General features: G+C 40.5%; 1 protein-coding gene across 2 annotated transcripts in view; it reads left to right on the top strand.

Annotated features, from left to right (window-relative positions):
* The first annotated feature begins 8532 nt into the window (after nt 1-8532).
* The window catches only part of slc29a1b (solute carrier family 29 member 1b), a 34659-nt gene continuing 26002 nt past the window's right edge, over nt 8533-17189 (top strand). The window contains exon 1 of one of the 2 annotated variants that reach the window (XM_079845213.1): nt 8533-8581. The gene's annotated coding sequence lies outside the window, so the exon portion shown is untranslated. Of the gene's footprint in view, nt 8582-10203; nt 10555-17189 lie in introns of those variants that run through there. The other variant, XM_079845212.1, reaches the window with a different exon arrangement.

The raw sequence follows: 17189 nt of genomic DNA on the forward strand, positions 1-17189 counted from the left end.
TGCACTGACCGGTCGGCCTTCAACATCCCCGACCCCCAGTACTGCATCTGGCCCACAGCGGAGGCACCAAACGCGGCGCGAGATTAAGCAGAAGGGGGGTAAGCGTGAGCATATCCGGGCTAGGCAGCTTTCCCCACAATAAACTGGATTACTTGACGATTACTGCTGTTGTGTCTTTGTTTGCGCTGTGTACTCAATGCGCGTCACTGACGCTTTCCATATGATAGGAACATATCTAAAAATAATGCTATAATCAACACTTACTAACTCGTTCATCTCGACAGCTGTAATGGTACTTTGCATGTGTTACAAAGTTGGTAATAATGATGAAGACGGACTCGGCGTGACTGGGACTCATGTTTATTCAGAACTCTCAGATACAAACACAATAAACTCGCGCTGACAGCGCTCTCATAACTCAGTAGTTACTATAAATTACTTTGTTAGCAATCGCTGAGCTCAGTCTCTGGTACATTAGTGATGTCCGGTTCGCGAACGATCTTTCTTTTGAACCGGTTCTTTTTAGTGAACCGAATCAGTTCACCAAATCGGACTGAATCGTTCTAAACGGTTCGCGTCTCCAGTCAGCGCTGATCCATAATTTACTAAAGTTACTAACTTTCTGACATGAGTGACAGCCCCTCCGACTAGAAATAGACTAATAACCTGAAGTATATGCTGTATCTACAACAGTTCACTGAACTGAGACGTGCTGAGAGAACTGATGTGAAGTGAACTCCGGTCCATCCGTCTCTCTGGCAGCAGCTCGTGCCTCGTAGACCTCGTTAAACCACGCCCCCTCCGCTCATATCAAATGTAAAGATGTCATCCAAACACAACAGTGGGCGTTTTTACTAAAGTCTCACAGCAGACACGCCTCTTGAAACAGGGCATTCAGCCACAGGGCAAACAGCAGTATAGAAAAAAATGCCTTTTGTTTCTAAATTATGACATTTTATGATGTAAAAATCATACTAACAATATGAGTACACCTCAGGAAACATTATAAAATAATAGAAAAATGCCATGCCATGGGACCTTTAAGGTTCATTTTATTTCAAGTAACAATTTTTGGTAACACTTTATTTTACAGTGTCCTTGTTACATATGTTACATTTACTTACCATAGTAATAACAGTAAATTATGCATAATTACACAGCAAAAACTCCAGTGTTAATTTAACACTGTTTACAATTACAATTACTATTTAACAATTTAGAGTTTGTTTGACTCCACACTCAAGAGTGTTAAAATGAACTCTGAAGCATTGTTATTTAGATAATTAAGTGATTAATTGACTGATGATTAGTGATGAACACCTTATGATAACAAGCATAATTACTGTAAAGAGTTGCCATTATGGTGATCAGTGTTTGCTTTAGTTAGGTTCTTGACAATAACACTAGGTTTTGTCTGGCTGCTGTAATGAAGTTATAACAGCCAGAGGAGCCAAGAGAAAATGTGATCAGGTTTTGTTTGTTACGTTTTGACCTGAATCACTGATCTCATTTAGAGCTTAATCTCTATGTTTACTTTATTGGTTACAGCGTCCCTGTGATTCTACAGCATAAGATCTGACATTTTTAATATAATCAGAGGGATTTTTAAAAGTTGTTCTGATCAAAAATCTTTGAGCTACTCTATCACTTCAAGACATCAAGAATCAGCGTATGTAATCAATAATGTAAAATGAACACATCAGCCGTAGGATCAGAGATTGGGCTCAGAATTATCTAAAAAAAATTATCTAAAAAAAATAATCAACACCTGAAGAAATGTTTTCTGTGCCATAACAAATGTGTTTTATAAACACATGCAAAGCAGCCATGTAATATTACTAGCCAAGTAATATTTAAAAAGCCAAGAGACAAACTAAAGCACAAACACTGATGACCATAATGGTGAAGCTTCCCTTCTGTGATTCTGCTTGTTATCATCGGGTGTTTTTCACTAATGTTCCATTATCACTCAATTAATCACTTAATTATCTCATTAACTTTATCACAGCTTCAGAGTTATTTTAACACCTTTGAGTTTGGAGTCAAATAAACTCTGGAGAGAGTTAATTTATTTTTTGCCGTGTACATGCAACTAACCCCAATCCAGACCCTAATCCCACCCTAACCCTAAGTACTTAATTAATGTTACTCAGTACTTAAATATATAATTACACTGTAACAATGACATCTTAAAATAAAGTGTAACCCATTTTTTTTTTTAAATGTTTTTAGTTTCAGTTATAAAGGGATAGTTCACCCAAAAATGAAAATTCTGTCATCATTCACTCACCCACATGTTGTTCCAAGACTGTATGGGTTTCTTTCTTCTGTTGAACACAAAGGAAGATATTTAGAAGAATATGGGTAACCAAACAGTTGTATTTTCATTTTTGGGTGAACTGTCCCTTTAACTATAACAGCCCTGCATTTAGCTTTATTATTCAATAATGACATCTTGCCAACAGAGGGCGACAAATCACTGCATCATCCCACTCTACTACACACTAGATTATTGCATTTTCCAGTATGCATGGAACAAACTCGCACAAACTTGGAACTTGCAAATACAACTTTTTCAAGACAACACGTGCACTATTATATGCCATTTTGCAACATAAATAGTGTGAGCAGTGTGTGTTCAATACTCAAATAATCTTAATGAACTTAGAAAACAAAGGGAGGGCTTTCAGACTTCTCATCCTTATAAAACTCATCGGCTGAGTCTGAAATCACATACTTGACAAAAGTACGTGACAAAAGAAGTCCCCAGATAATCTACAATTACCGGTGAGATTCTGAAGCGTGCATCGATGGACACTTTACTATCCCATGAGGCCCACGAGAGGACAAGTGAATGACAGTGGTTGAATCCGAAATCGCCCCTAAACCCTCCATCACTATTCCCTACGTTAGTCCACTAATGCAGTTCACTTGAAGGAGTGAATGAAAACGAGTGAGTGAAGTCGGACAGCTGTTGTTTGTACATCGGCTGTCGGGCCTACACTTGTTATTACGGTGCAATGTGAGATTGAATGAGTGCACTCAATAACGTCCACTATGGTTTCGGACACCACTACAAATGCTGTCCCCTCAAATAATGCCATATTTGAAGGCATAGAGGGCGATTTCGGATTCAGCCAGTGAAGTGACGGTAGGTCACATGATAATGACAACATGGCGAATGGAATGAGTGTGTGTAACCCGGATTACACACACCCAAACTATCATACTATATTAGGGGTGTAACGGTACACATAACTGACGGTTCGGTACGTACCTCGGTTTTAAAGTCACGGTTCGGTGCGGGTTCGGTACAGCAGGGGAGAGAGAACTAAATATAAAATAGCTTTTTATGTATTTTTATTAGGGCTGTCAAAAGATTAATCGCGATTAATCGCATCCAAAATAAAAGTTTGTGTTTACATAATACATGTGTGTGTACTCTGTTAATTATCATTTATATATAAATACACACACAAGCATGTATATATTTAAGGAAAAAAAAATATTTTTATATATAAAACATTTATATTTATATATATTATAGATTATATAAATGTATATACAGTATATACATGCAAATATTTCTTAAATATATACATGAATGTGTGTGTATTTATATATAAATAATAATTAACAGAGTACACACACATATATTATGTAAACACAAACTTTTATTTTGGATGCGATTAATCTCGATTAATCTTTTGACAGCCCTAATCTTTATTAAACTGGTTTACTGAACAAATTGTGTCTGTCCTTAAATGAATTAAATTATAACTGAAAATTTCTTAAAGATAAAGCTGTAAACTTTATAGGCAGCCCTTACTCACACATTACTGTAATATTACAACAGAGCCCAAATTAGCCTAAACTCAGTTGTGTGCAAAGTTGGGGAAAGTTACTTTGAAAAGTAATGCATTACAATATTGCGTTACTCCCTTAAAAAGTAACTAATTGAGTTACTTAGTTACTTTTTAAGAAAAGTAATGTGTTACGTTACTTTTGCGTTACTTTTTCTCACCTGGGCTGGGCTTGTTTTTGTTTTTGTTTATAACAAAAAAGTTATATTTTTGTGCAATGGTAAAGACCTCTTCATACCAAAATTGAAATAATAAGCCCCAGGCTGAGGTAAAAATGCAAATTCATGCATGAACAGTAGAGGGCGCAGCTCTGCTGCTATTCTGGATAATGGTAGAATAGGATGCAGAAGAAAAAAGTTTTACCAATAAAATAAAAAAATCTAGTCATTTTCATCATCAAAGGTCAGCAGCAAGACATTGGTAAATTAAATATAAAGGTAGATTATGCATCAAAATAGTTGTTTTACTTTATTTAATTATCGGAGGTGCTCTGATTTTGCATTTGACTGATTTTATTCATTTTGAGGAGGACAGAATCTTTATTGTGCAAGTGAGATGAATAAATGCTCACATTTAGTCTAGAACTACAATAACCCTCATGTTCACACACACACACGCCTCTGCACTTATTTTTCTCAACATGGGGGCAGGAGAGCTGTCAATCAAATGAATGTGAAAAAGTAATTTGCGTTACTTTTTTGAAAAGGTAACTCAGATATTTTGTTGTAAATTTGAAAAGTAAAGCGTTACTTTACTAGTTACTTGGAAAAAGTCATATTATTACATAACTCACGTTACTTGTAATGCGTTACCCCCAATACTGGTTGTGTGTGTGTATAGTAATGGTATATGAGGATATAATTTGGTTTATGGACTATTGTATGTGATTTAATGTTAGCAGTAGCAAGCGTAACGGTTTTGCACGTCAGACTAGTGCATGTTTACATAGAAAAACAATGGAATAGTAGCGCATTTGAATGAACGAGTCGACAGCTAACAACACAAAGACATTTGAAGCAGTTTTACTCACCGCCTGCTTCCAACACACGAGTCACGACCGTGAACCTTAAACGCTGGGACCGCTCGATCGTTCAGCGTTAGACCAGCTACAAATCCTGCGTCGAACTGAGCCTTGCTTATAAAACCATCGTCGCCAAAATGCAGGAACAAACAAAACACTTGCACAACTCCAGAAAAACAAACTCCATCCACTGTCCCAGTAACGCTGTGTTCTTTGGGAAGAAGCTGTGCAGGGTTGTCTTGCCCGTACAACCAAAAACACACATTGGTGACATTGTTGATGTCGTTAAGTCCTGAAATACTTGAAACCTTGTCCTTGTTTAGCATGGGAATCCAAGTCTTTAACAGTGTAAAAAGCTCAGTAAGCATGAAACAGCATTTCACCCCCCCCCCCTTTTAAATAAATAATTTACTCATCTGATTCGTTGAAATGTGTTGATTATTTGAGGAATAAGACACAGTGTTGCTCCGAGACGCAGCGGTTGAGCTGTTCGTTCTGTTTTCTCTAACAGAGCACAAACACAATGTGTGTATGGGAGTTACTCAGTTACTTATTGTCTCTGTTGTCACCGTGCAGATGAAGACAGCACTGTTGCTTGTGTGATAACCGTTCAGATCGCATAGTTTAATGGAAAAATAACAAGCAGCGATGAAAGGGCCCTCGCACCGCCACCCGGTGGCCTCAGGAAAAGAGCGAATAGTGGGAGACATGCATTTAAGCGGGTAAATATAGGATAAATATGGCAAAGTCACTTCAATGTGCTACACTTCCTGCTACCAGCAGGTGGCGCTTTGACTATAACTGAATATTGGCATGTAGATGTGTTCAGGTCAGGACTAGTGTCAGACATGTGAAGTTTGGGGCAGATTGGACATTGTATGCTTGATTTAAAGGGTGGGCCAAGCTTGTGATTGGGTGGGCCAAGCTTCTAATTGGGTGGGCCAAGCTTGTGATTGGGTGGGCCAAGCTTGTGATTGGGTGGGCCAAGCTTGTGATTGGGTGGGCCAAGCTTCTAATTGGGTGGGCCAAGCTTGTGATTGGGTGGGCCAAGCTTGTGATTGGGTGGGCCAAGCTTGTGATTGGGTGGGCCAAGCTTCTGATTGGGTGTGCCAAGCTTGTGATTGGGTGGGCCAAGCTTGTGATTGGGTGGGCCAAGCTTGTGATTGGGTGGGCCAAGCTTCTGATTGGGTGTGCCAAGCTTGTAATAGGGTGGGCCAAGCTTGTGATTGGGTGTGCCAAGCTTGTGATTGGGTAGGCCAAGCTTGTGATTGGGTGGGCCAAGCTTGTGATTGGGTGGGCCAAGCTTCTGATTGGGTGGGCCAAGCTTGTGATTGGGTGGGCCAAGCTTGTGATTGGGTGGGCCAAGCTTCTGATTGGGTGTGCCAAGCTTGTAATAGGGTGGGCCAAGCTTGTAATAGGGTGGGCCAAGCTTGTGATTGGGTGTGCCAAGCTTGTGATTGGGTGGGCCAAGCTTGTGATTGGGTGGGCCAAGCTTCTAATTGGGTGGGCCAAGCTTGTGATTGGGTGGGCCAAGCTTCTAATTGGGTGGGCCAAGCTTGTGATTGGGTGGGCCAAGCTTCTAATTGGGTGGGCCAAGCTTCTAATTGGGTGGGCCAAGCTTGTGATTGGGTGGGCCAAGCTTCTAATTGGGTGGGCCAAGCTTGTGATTGGGTGGGCCAAGCTTCTAATTGGGTGGGCCAAGCTTCTAATTGGGTGGGCCAAGCTTGTGATTGGGTGGGCCAAGCTTGTGATTGGGTGGGCCAAGCTTCTAATTGGGTGGGCCAAGCTTGTGATTGGGTGGGCCAAGCTTCTGATTGGGTGTGCCAAGCTTGTGATTGGGTGTGCCAAGCTTGTGATTGGGTGGGCCAAGCTTGTGATTGGGTGGGCCAAGCTTGTGATTGGGTCGGCCAAGCTTGTGATTGGGTGGGTCAAGCTTGTGATTGGGTGGGCCAAGCTTCTGATTGGGTGGGCCAAGCTTGTGATTGGGTGGGTCAAGCTTGTGATTTGGTGGGCCAAGCTTGTGATTGGGTGGGCCAAGCTTGTGATTGGGTGGGCCAAGCTTGTGATCGGGTCGGCCAAGCTTGTGATTGGGTGGGTCAAGCTTGTGATTGGGTGGGCCAAGCTTGTGATTGGGTGGGCCAAGCTTGTGATTGGGTGTGGTGGGCCAAGCTTCTGATTGGGTGTGATGGGCCAAGCTTCTGATTGGTGGACCAAGATTCTGATTGGGTGTGTTGGGCCAAGCTTCTGATTGGGTGTGATGGGCCAAGCTTCTGATTGGTGGACCAAGCTTCTGATTGGGTGTGTTGGGCCAAGCTTCTGATTGGTGGACCAAGATTCTGATTGGGTGTGTTGGGCCAAGCTTCTGATTGGGTGTGATGGGCCAAGCTTCTGATTGGTGGACCAAGCTTCTGATTGGGTGTGGTGGGCCAAGCTTCTTATTAGGTGGGCCAAGCTTCTGAATGGGTGGAGCATTTTGCTAAATATATGCACCATACACTCTAAAAAATGCTGGGTTAAAAATAACCCAAGTTGGGTTGAAAATGGACTAACCCAGCCATTAGCTTGTTTTAACCCAGCGATTGGGTTGCTTTAAGCAAACATTTAACCCAACCGCTGGGTTAAAACAACCCAATGGCTTGGTTAGTCTATTTTAAACCCAACTTGGGTTATTTTTAACCAAGCATTTTTTTAGAGTGTAGTACATTTATTATAATGTTTAATGTTCTTCAATATTCAATGCATGTTTGAATAAATCTGGCAAGTTTTTATGACAGTCAGCCACCATTTAAATGTTTAGGCCTATATTTCATATAACTTTACTATTATCCCAAAAAAACGTAGTGTTTAAGTGTTTGTATAGAAATCAGTTAATTTTTACCTTCAATATTATAGTAGGCTACAACTAACTCCCATTGTTTACAACATTAGTTCAGAGATTATACATATACATATCCAAAATAATCCATAATGAATCGAAATGTGAAATTTGTGTCAATACCCAGCTCTACTAGTGACAATGTTAGTTTCTGATATCATGAATGTGATTGTTACTAAGAAAGCCATTTTAGATATCTGAAATTACATTGATCCCAGGAATTGAATTCTTGATATCAGAAATGCTAATTGTTGATTTTAAGAATTGAATTTGAACGACAGCCTATGGTGATATTTCACTAGTGAAAATTGAGCTGTTGATATCAAGAATTCATATCATGAGAATTAATAAAAAGTAAAAAAACGGCTTGGCATAGAATAGTGAATGAGTGGATCTAAACAGCATATCGGCAACTTCCTCCAGTCAGCCAAGATGAGCCACGTTTCCTGTAGTGCCACACGTCTTTAAATCCAGTAATCAATTCCACCAATAGCGACGTCTAGCCCGAATGCCATTAAAATCATGTTTTTAAGCTGTGTCTGATGCTTTATCTGTCATACAGACACCGGTCAGTCTGTGCATCTAACGGTGAGTGGACGAAAAGCAGGATGTCCTCTCAGCTCACACTGACCTTTGACCCCGCAGTGATTAGGCTTCTTTAAAACACACACACACACACACACACACACACTGAGGCCTGCGCTCAGCTCTTGTTCATTGAGAGCATTCCTGCAGATAAGAGAGCTGATGGTCTTTGAACAGAGTTCACACACACATACACACACACACACACACACACACACACACACACAGCGGTTGCAGGTAGGGCTGCTTTCAGTTTATACTCCGTATATATGTGTGCATTTCAGGTTTTGAGTCTAAAGTGAACAGAATAATCTGGGCAATGTTCGCCGGTTGATGACTGATGCAATACCAATCATAAGCGTCTGATAACCAGTGAAATATAAGCAATATTTGTCGGCTCAAACTGATTTTCTTCCTTTACATAAAACACAGGGATGTCAAATAGTTCAATATATCACACAATATATGCACTCACTTTAAAAAAAAAATATTTTGTCAAATCAACTTATGTGGTTCAGATATCATGATTATTATGTATATTTGAATACACACACATTCATGTATATATTTAAGAAATATTTGCATGTGTATACTGTATATATATTTATTAAATAATTATAATATTTTAAAATATAATATAAATATTATATTACTGTATATATATATATATTTATTAAATAATTATAATATTTTTTAAATATAATATAAATATTTATAATATAAATATGATATTACTGTATATATATTTATTAAATTATTATATTTTTTAAATATAATATAAATATTTATAATATAAATATTTCAGAATATATAAAATTATAATATTTTAAAATATAATATAAATATTTATAATATAAATATTATACTACTGTATATATATATTTGTTAAATTATTATAATATTTTAAAATATAATATACATATTTATAATATAAATATTGTATTACTGTATATATTTATTAAATAATTATAATATTTTAAATATAATATAAATATTTATCATATAAATATTATATTACTGTATATATATTTATATTTTTAAATATAATATAAATATTTATAATATAAATATTACAGAATATATTAAATTATTATAATATTTTAAAATATAATATAAATATTTATAATATAAATATTATACTACTGTATATATATTTGTTAAATTATTATAATATTTGAAAAATATAATATAAATATTTATAATATAAATATTATATTACTGTATATATTTATTAAATAATTATAATATTTTCAAATAATAAAATATTTATAATAAAATATAAATATTTTTCTTAAATATATACATGCATTTGTGTATTTATATATAGATAATAATTTATGTGGTTCAGATAACATAATTAGTATGTATATTTGAATACACACACATTCATGTATATATTTAAGAAATATTTGCATGTGTATACTGTATATATATTTATCAAATATTTATAATATTTTAATATATAATACATATATTGTTTTCTTAAATATATACATATGTGTGTGTATTTATATATACATAATTATACACAGCACACACACATATATTATGTAAACACACTTTTATTTTGAATGTGTTCATTAATTGCTTTGATCACTTTTTGTTTTGTGTGACTATTAAGTTTATGTAAAAAATTAAGTAATAAGTAGAAAAGGATGAATATCCAAGAGGTGGAAAAGCGAGTAAAGCAATTATGGGTTTATGATTTTTGAGCACAGGATATTTGATGATGATATTCCACCACAGATCTAACAAAATGAAGGTCTAATTAATTTAGCATAAATGATTAATCAATCTGATAATCTGAGAGTTTATGGGCGGTTAATGATTCTCTAGATTGACTAACATTGCGTTGCATCAGAGGCAGAAAGCACTCGCTCAATCTTATTGATTTATTTGCTTTGCTTTTAAAGTGAAATCCTTCCTTTCCCTCACGGCTTGAGACTTGATGTTTCAGTAAATAAAGATTTACTGTAGTTAAACCTGCTCACATGGCTGGTGTGTGTCATCACAGACGGATAACGTTTGGTTTCTTTGAGAGAGCAGCAAACCTGACACTGATGTGACAGTAAAGGCATGTATGTGCACGCATTAAACATTGTGTAATAGTGACGAGCGCTTTAGAGAGAGCAGACGTCCGTCTGGAAACTGACAGATCTACACAAATCTTCTTCACAGCTCTGAAGAAAAAAAAAAACAGCTCCGGAAAGGTAAGACGGATTTATAGAGTTAGCCGTCATTTCATAAATTAACTTCTGTCAGGAAATATCCAATCATGCAAAACCGTAAAAATGACGTGTCACAGGATCTGAAATCTCACACACCAACTCAAATTAAACACATTAGTTCAGTCAAAGGAACTTTTATGAGTGTTAAGAACTTTCTTCCTTTTTTTGAGTTCTCAAAACGGACACATTTTGAGTAATCTGAATTGTTTCACTGTTTTGAGTTTTATAAACTTGTTTCTTTTCATTTAGACCAACTTAAATTTAACTGAAACGGGACTGGGGTTTCTATTTCCCAGCATACATGACACTCAAAAGGGAGTAAATGCTAATATTAAGTGTTATGTTTTTTTTGTGTGTGAGATTAACGTTATATGTGAGGTTTAGTGTTTAATGTTTTGCTATTTAAATGTTCTATATTGCTGTACTCATTGAGTAATTGCTGTGCTGATTAGAGTCCAACCGATTTATCGGTCGGGTGATTTTATCGGCCGATATGAGCCTGTCGCAGATATATCCAACATGACATCATGACTTTGCGTAAACATACACGCCCCTTTCTAAAGCCAAATGCCGTGTTATCTGTACGCATTTTGAGCTATCCGCGTGTATGTCTACGCCGTGTGATTCTGCGTGTATGTCTACGCCGAAACGAACCATTACAGAGCGAGATCAAATATCACAACCAGGGGCGGCGCTGGGTGGGGGGGGGGTGCCACGACGCATGCGCGAGAACTGAGATTAACCCTACTCCGAAAGAGTGAGCAGCCAGTCAAGTAGTAGAAGAAGAAGAACGCCGTAATCTCAGTTCTCGCGCATGCGTCGTGGCACTCCCGCGAACTCTCGTCAGAGGCTCAAATTGAACAACAATAATAGTGTGATAAAGTCGTTATTTTTGTTGTTTTTCCGCTCAAAAAGTATTTTCGTCGCATGATAGACTTAATACAGAGCCACTGTAGTCATTTGGACTCCTTAAATGACGTTTTTACTTACTATTCTGGGCCATCAAGTTTCAGTCCCTCTGAAAGCCTATGGAGGAGTGAGACAGCTCTCAGATTTCATCAAAAATATAATAAACTATGTTCCGAAGATGAACGAAGGTCTTACATGGTTGGAACAACATGAGGGTGAGTAATTACTGACAGAATTTTCATTTTTGGGTGAACTAACCCTTTAACAGGAGGGGGGCAAAGGGAAAAGGGCGGGGCAGGGGCAGGGGCAGCGTCAGGGGCAGGGGTCGAGGCTGCCGCAGGGGGGCGCCCTCACCGTGGGGGCTGGGCCAGCTGAAGCGGTTCACCAATATCCACATGAGCAGGCTTGAGACGGTCTATAGCCACCCGCTCAGGCCTGCCCCCCATATCCACAAGGAAGTTCTTAGACCCTCCGAACAGGACACGGAAAGGCCCATCGTAGGGGGGCTGCAGCGGGGTACGATGGCCATCGTGGCAGATGAAAACATACTTGGCTGACGGTAAATCCTTGGGCACGTAGGACATGGTGAGACGTCGGAATGGGAACAAAAGCGTCCGCAATATCCCGGTACACAGCACGATGGGAGGCAACCGAGCACTGGAAGAAACTCCCCCGGGACGCGCAGAGGCTGGCCGTACACCAGCTCGGCCAATGAGGCTGGAGGATCTTCCTTGGGGGCGGAGCGAAGGCCAAGCATAACCCCTGGGAGGCGGTCAGCCCAGTTGTTGCCCGTAAGGCTGGCCCTGAGCGCGGCCTTCATGACGCGATGAAACCGCTCGCAAAGTCCGTTACTCTGTGGGTTATAGGCTGTGGCAGAGCCATAGAGAGAGAGAGAGTTCAAACGGAAGTTCAAAACGCTTGATAGTCACGTGATTCATGTAGACCTCGAATAGTTCCAGGAAGTGCTTTGGCGGGCAATTCAAATTGATAGTCACAGTGACAGAACTGCGATTTTTGGTAATTAATAGTCAATAAATGCATTGATTTTCAATCATTTTATTACACATCGACATGTGTATGTAGCATGAGTATGTAGTTACAGCGATTTTTTTTAATGATGAATAATCTACACAAGCAGGCTTTAATTTACAAGTTATTTTGATTAAGATGTGCTGATAATTTAAAATCTTACTGATTAAACGTCTTACCGTTTAAAAGTGCATCACAAACGTTCTGTTCTGCTGTAACTCTATGGCGCGGCTGCTACTTCCGGGAACTATTGAGAGTCTCCACGAGCCGCCATTGCTGTAAAAAAACCCGTTCCATTGGAGTCTATGGAGTTGTCGCAACTCTCTCTCTCTATGGCTCTGGGCTGTGGTACGGTGGACTTTCACCCCCAGGACCTTGGCGACTGCCGTCCAAAGCTCCGATGTAAACTGCGGACCTCGGTCCGAGGAGAGGTCGGACGGTGTGCCGAAACGGGCCACCCAAGCCATAATGAATGCCCGGGTCACTTCGGCTGATGTAGTGGAGGACAGGGGAACCACTTCTGGTGGTCCTGTCCACCATGGTGAGGAGGTAGGTATAACCACGGGAGGGAGGAAGTGGACCCACCAGGTCCACATTCACATGATCGAAACGTCTCTCTGTTACTTTGAAGGGTGCCAAAGGGGCCTTGGTATGACGAGTCACCTTTGCGCGCTGGCACGCCACACAGGCAGCCGCCCAGGCCCTAAGGTCCCTCCGCAGGCATGGCCAGACGAACTTGGCCCCCACCAACTTGGTAGAGGCCTTCACCCCCGGGTGGGAAAGGCCATAGATAGCGTCAAAAACCTTGTGCCTCCAGCCAGCAGGTGCCATGGGGCGTGGTTGGCCGGTGGAGACGTCGCAGAGGAGTGTAGTGTAAACACCACCTCTTCTATGAGCAGCGCTGTGGGGGCCGTCCTGTAGGCTTGCACCTCAGAGTCCGTGGTCTGTCCTCAGCCATGGCTGCGTTGTCGAGGCCTAAATGGACGGACCCTGTGACCGCCCGGGAGAGGACGAAATTGTCTTTGCCGGCCACGTGCTGAATGTCAGTGATGTACTCGTCCTTCGGATGAGACGTTAAACCGAGGTCCTGACTCTCTGTGGTCATTAAAAATCCCAGGATGTCCTTCGATAAAGAGTAGGGGTGTAACCCCGGCATCCTGGCCAAATTTACCCATTGGCCCCTCTCCATCATGGCCTCCTAATCATCTCCATATACAGATTGGCTTCATCACTCACTCTCCTCTCCACCAATCAGCTGGTGTGTGATGGGCGTACTGGCGCAATATGGCTGCCGTCGCATCATCCAGGTGGTGCTGCACATTGGTGGTGGTTGAGGAGATTCCCCCTTCTATATGTAAAGCGCTTTGAGTGCCTAGAAAAGCGCTATATAAATGTAACAAATTATTATTATTATTATTAATTATTATTAATTAATTATTATTATTACTCAGAGATGGCAGAGAGCTGTCGACCAGACCATGGCTCCGAAGACTTGGCCATGGCAAACGTCAGCGGCTTGTGGTCAACGAACGCTGTGAACCGCCGGCCCTCCAACAGGAAACGGAAATGACGGGTGGCGAGGAACAGACCCAGAAAATCCTGTCTGCCTCCACCGCCAGCGGCCGGTAGTCTCTGGAGGAAGGGAGGGAGGAACTGGCCAGTGCGGTGCGCACGGGTGCTGGAAGCTGCCGCAGGAAAATGATGGATCCGCCGCGCCCAGCACAGCCAGCATCCTCTCCATTAAAGGGTTAGTTCAGTCAAAAATGAAAATTCTGTCATTAATTACTTACCCTCATGTCGTTCGACACCCGTAAGACCTCCGTTCATCTTCGGAACACAAATTAAGATATTTTAGTTGTAATCTGATGGCTCAGAAAGGCCGCCATTGGCACAATGCACTTTACACTCTCAAGACCCTTAAAAGACACAAAAGACGTCGTTACAAAGTCCATCTCACTACAGTGGTTCTACAATAACTTTATGAATCGGCGAGAATAGTTTTTGTGCGCAAAAAAAAACTAAATAACGACTTACATAGTGATGACCGATTTCAAAACACAGCATCATGAAGCTTCGAAGCGTTATGAATCAGTGAGTCGAATCATGATTCGGATCACGTGTCAAACCGCCAAACTGCTGAAATCACGTGACTTTGGCAATTCAAACCGCTGATTCGACTCACTGATTCAAAGAGGCTCAACAGGAATGTTTTGAGTGCGTTGTACTTGCCGTCAGCTGGAGGAGCCTCTAACAGCGCCATAGCTCTGGCTGTCGTCGAGGCATCTAAAGCCGCTACCACATGGAAATACTTTGTAACATCCTGTGTTATTCCTCTCAACTGGAACTGAGCCTATATGTGTTGAAACCACGGCCGTGGATTGTGCTGCCAAAAGTCCGGTAATTTGATGGTGGCCGCATAGATCACGCCGATATTAGCCGCGCCGCTAACAGCATTCTCACCACCGTCGTTGTGTGACATAATTCAGCCGTATCCAACTCGCGTCGGGGTCACCAAATGTGGAGTGGAATAAGTGAGGAGACAAGAGACGGAGATGCGTCGAGTCAGCTTTACTCTCCACCTTATATCAAACTCAGAACTCAACAGTGAGCGAGATCAAATATCACAACAACCGTTTTAACCGGAACACACATATCACCTGCTTCTCCCTTAAAGGTACAGTCCCTTAGTTAATGTCTCTAACAGTCCTCTTTGTGGGTCGCCACAGTGTCATACATACGCCATTTCATGAGATCAGTCTGATATATCGGCATCGGCGTATATGCCATAGATATGCCACCGATATGAACTGGGACCAACGGAGCAGGGACGGATGGCGCCTTCCCTCTCCTCCTCTGCTTTGAGACCACCGTAGCTTGGACCACCGAAACTGGGACAATTGGAACCACCGGAATTATCGGGACCATGGTCCTAGGAGGACTGGAGTCCAGCCGGTCCACAAACTCCCAGAAGTCAGGAGTCCCCAAACTCTCCATCTCCTTGGAGCTGAGAGGCATGTCCAGGCAGAGGTTGAAGACCAATGAGGAATTGGCTGGCGAACTCTCTTACATCCATCCCCTGCTGATGGATCTATCTCGAGTTCACCTGCCGCATCACCTGTAGCTGTCTACTGAACTCCATGGCAAGACGGGAAACAAACAAACAAAAAAACTTCTCCTGCTGAGTCCTCTAGTTGACTGGTACGTTCTGTCCCGATCAAAACAGGAAAAACTGGTGCGAGGACTCAAGTGCAGGAACAAAGGGTATTTATTACAAAATAAACATAAACACAAAACAAAAACCCACGAGGGGGGAAATAATCAAACATAAAATAACAGAAAACCAACTTGAAACATAATTACCAGGAACATACCAGCACAGGACAGAAAACGGAAGGAGATTAAATAGGAGAGAAACAAGGCAGGTACCGAGGACAACAGATGGGGCAAATAATCAATGATTGGATAACAAGAGGGGTGGAAACAGACAATGACAAGAGCACATGCTCAAAATAACAAAACCCCACGTGCTCCACAAACAAGACAGACATGTGACAAAAACCTCACTTGACCGGCATGTTCCTGCCCCGCCCTGCTTCACACAGAATATGAGGTCCGGCCCTTTAAGAGCTGCACGGACCAAATTCACTGTAACACCCGATTTCTCATTCAACTCTATACGTTCACTAAAGACATATCCAACTGCGTTTACCCGAATACTCGCCAGGACGAGCATTTTTACAGATATTTTTACCATTCAAACCCAATAATCTGCGATACTGGCAACAGGCTTAGATTGCTTGTTTCTGCCTCTTCTTCTCCTGTGTTTTGATCAGATTCTGTACTCATTCAGGAGATGTGTAACTGTGCATTCACACCAGATGTCACTACAGAAGAGTCCATTTTTCAACAGGAAAAATATGGAAAGTATTTGGTCATTTTTGAGCAAGATGCTAACGGTCTAATCAGATTCAATGATCTATGCTAAGCTATGCTAAAAGTGCTACCGCCAGACCCGGAGATCGGCTGAATGGATTAGAAAACGGTAAAACTCAACTGTTTAACTCTAGGGGAGACGGAAAAGGAGCCTATTTTCAAAATAAAGTGCACTGAAAAAAATTATTATGGCCCGATTAAATTAAGCATAATTAATTTGTACTCGTTTAAATAATTTAAATTTAGTTTTTTGATTTTAATAAAAAAAAAATGAATTGGTTTTATGGGAATTGCATGTGTTTTTGTTTAAATTGATATAAAATAAATTGATTGCGACCACTTACGATAATTTTTTTTTTGTAAATTCAACAAATCATTTTTTTCAGTGTGGCATGTTCCTTTAAAAATAAATGTTCTCACACTAAACTCACGCTCCACTGAAACTCTTCTAATATCGCATAACTAAACATTAAACACTAAACCTCACACTTAACGTTAATCTTGTACCAAAAACACAATATAACACTTAATCTTAGCAACCCTTTTGAGTGTCATGGCAAAGCATGCTGGGAAATAGAAATCCCAGCCCAGTTTCAGTTAAATTTAAGTTGGTCTAAAGTAAAAGAAACAAGTTCATAAAACTCAAAACGTCAAAACAATTCAGATTACTCAAAATGTGTTGGTTTCCTGAACTCAAAAGGAAAAGAAAGTTCTAAACACTCATAAAAGTTCCTTTGACTGAACTA

This window comes from Gobio gobio, assembly GCF_949357685.1.
Source record: "Gobio gobio genome assembly, chromosome: 19".
NCBI classification, from domain to species: domain Eukaryota; kingdom Metazoa; phylum Chordata; class Actinopteri; order Cypriniformes; family Gobionidae; genus Gobio; species Gobio gobio.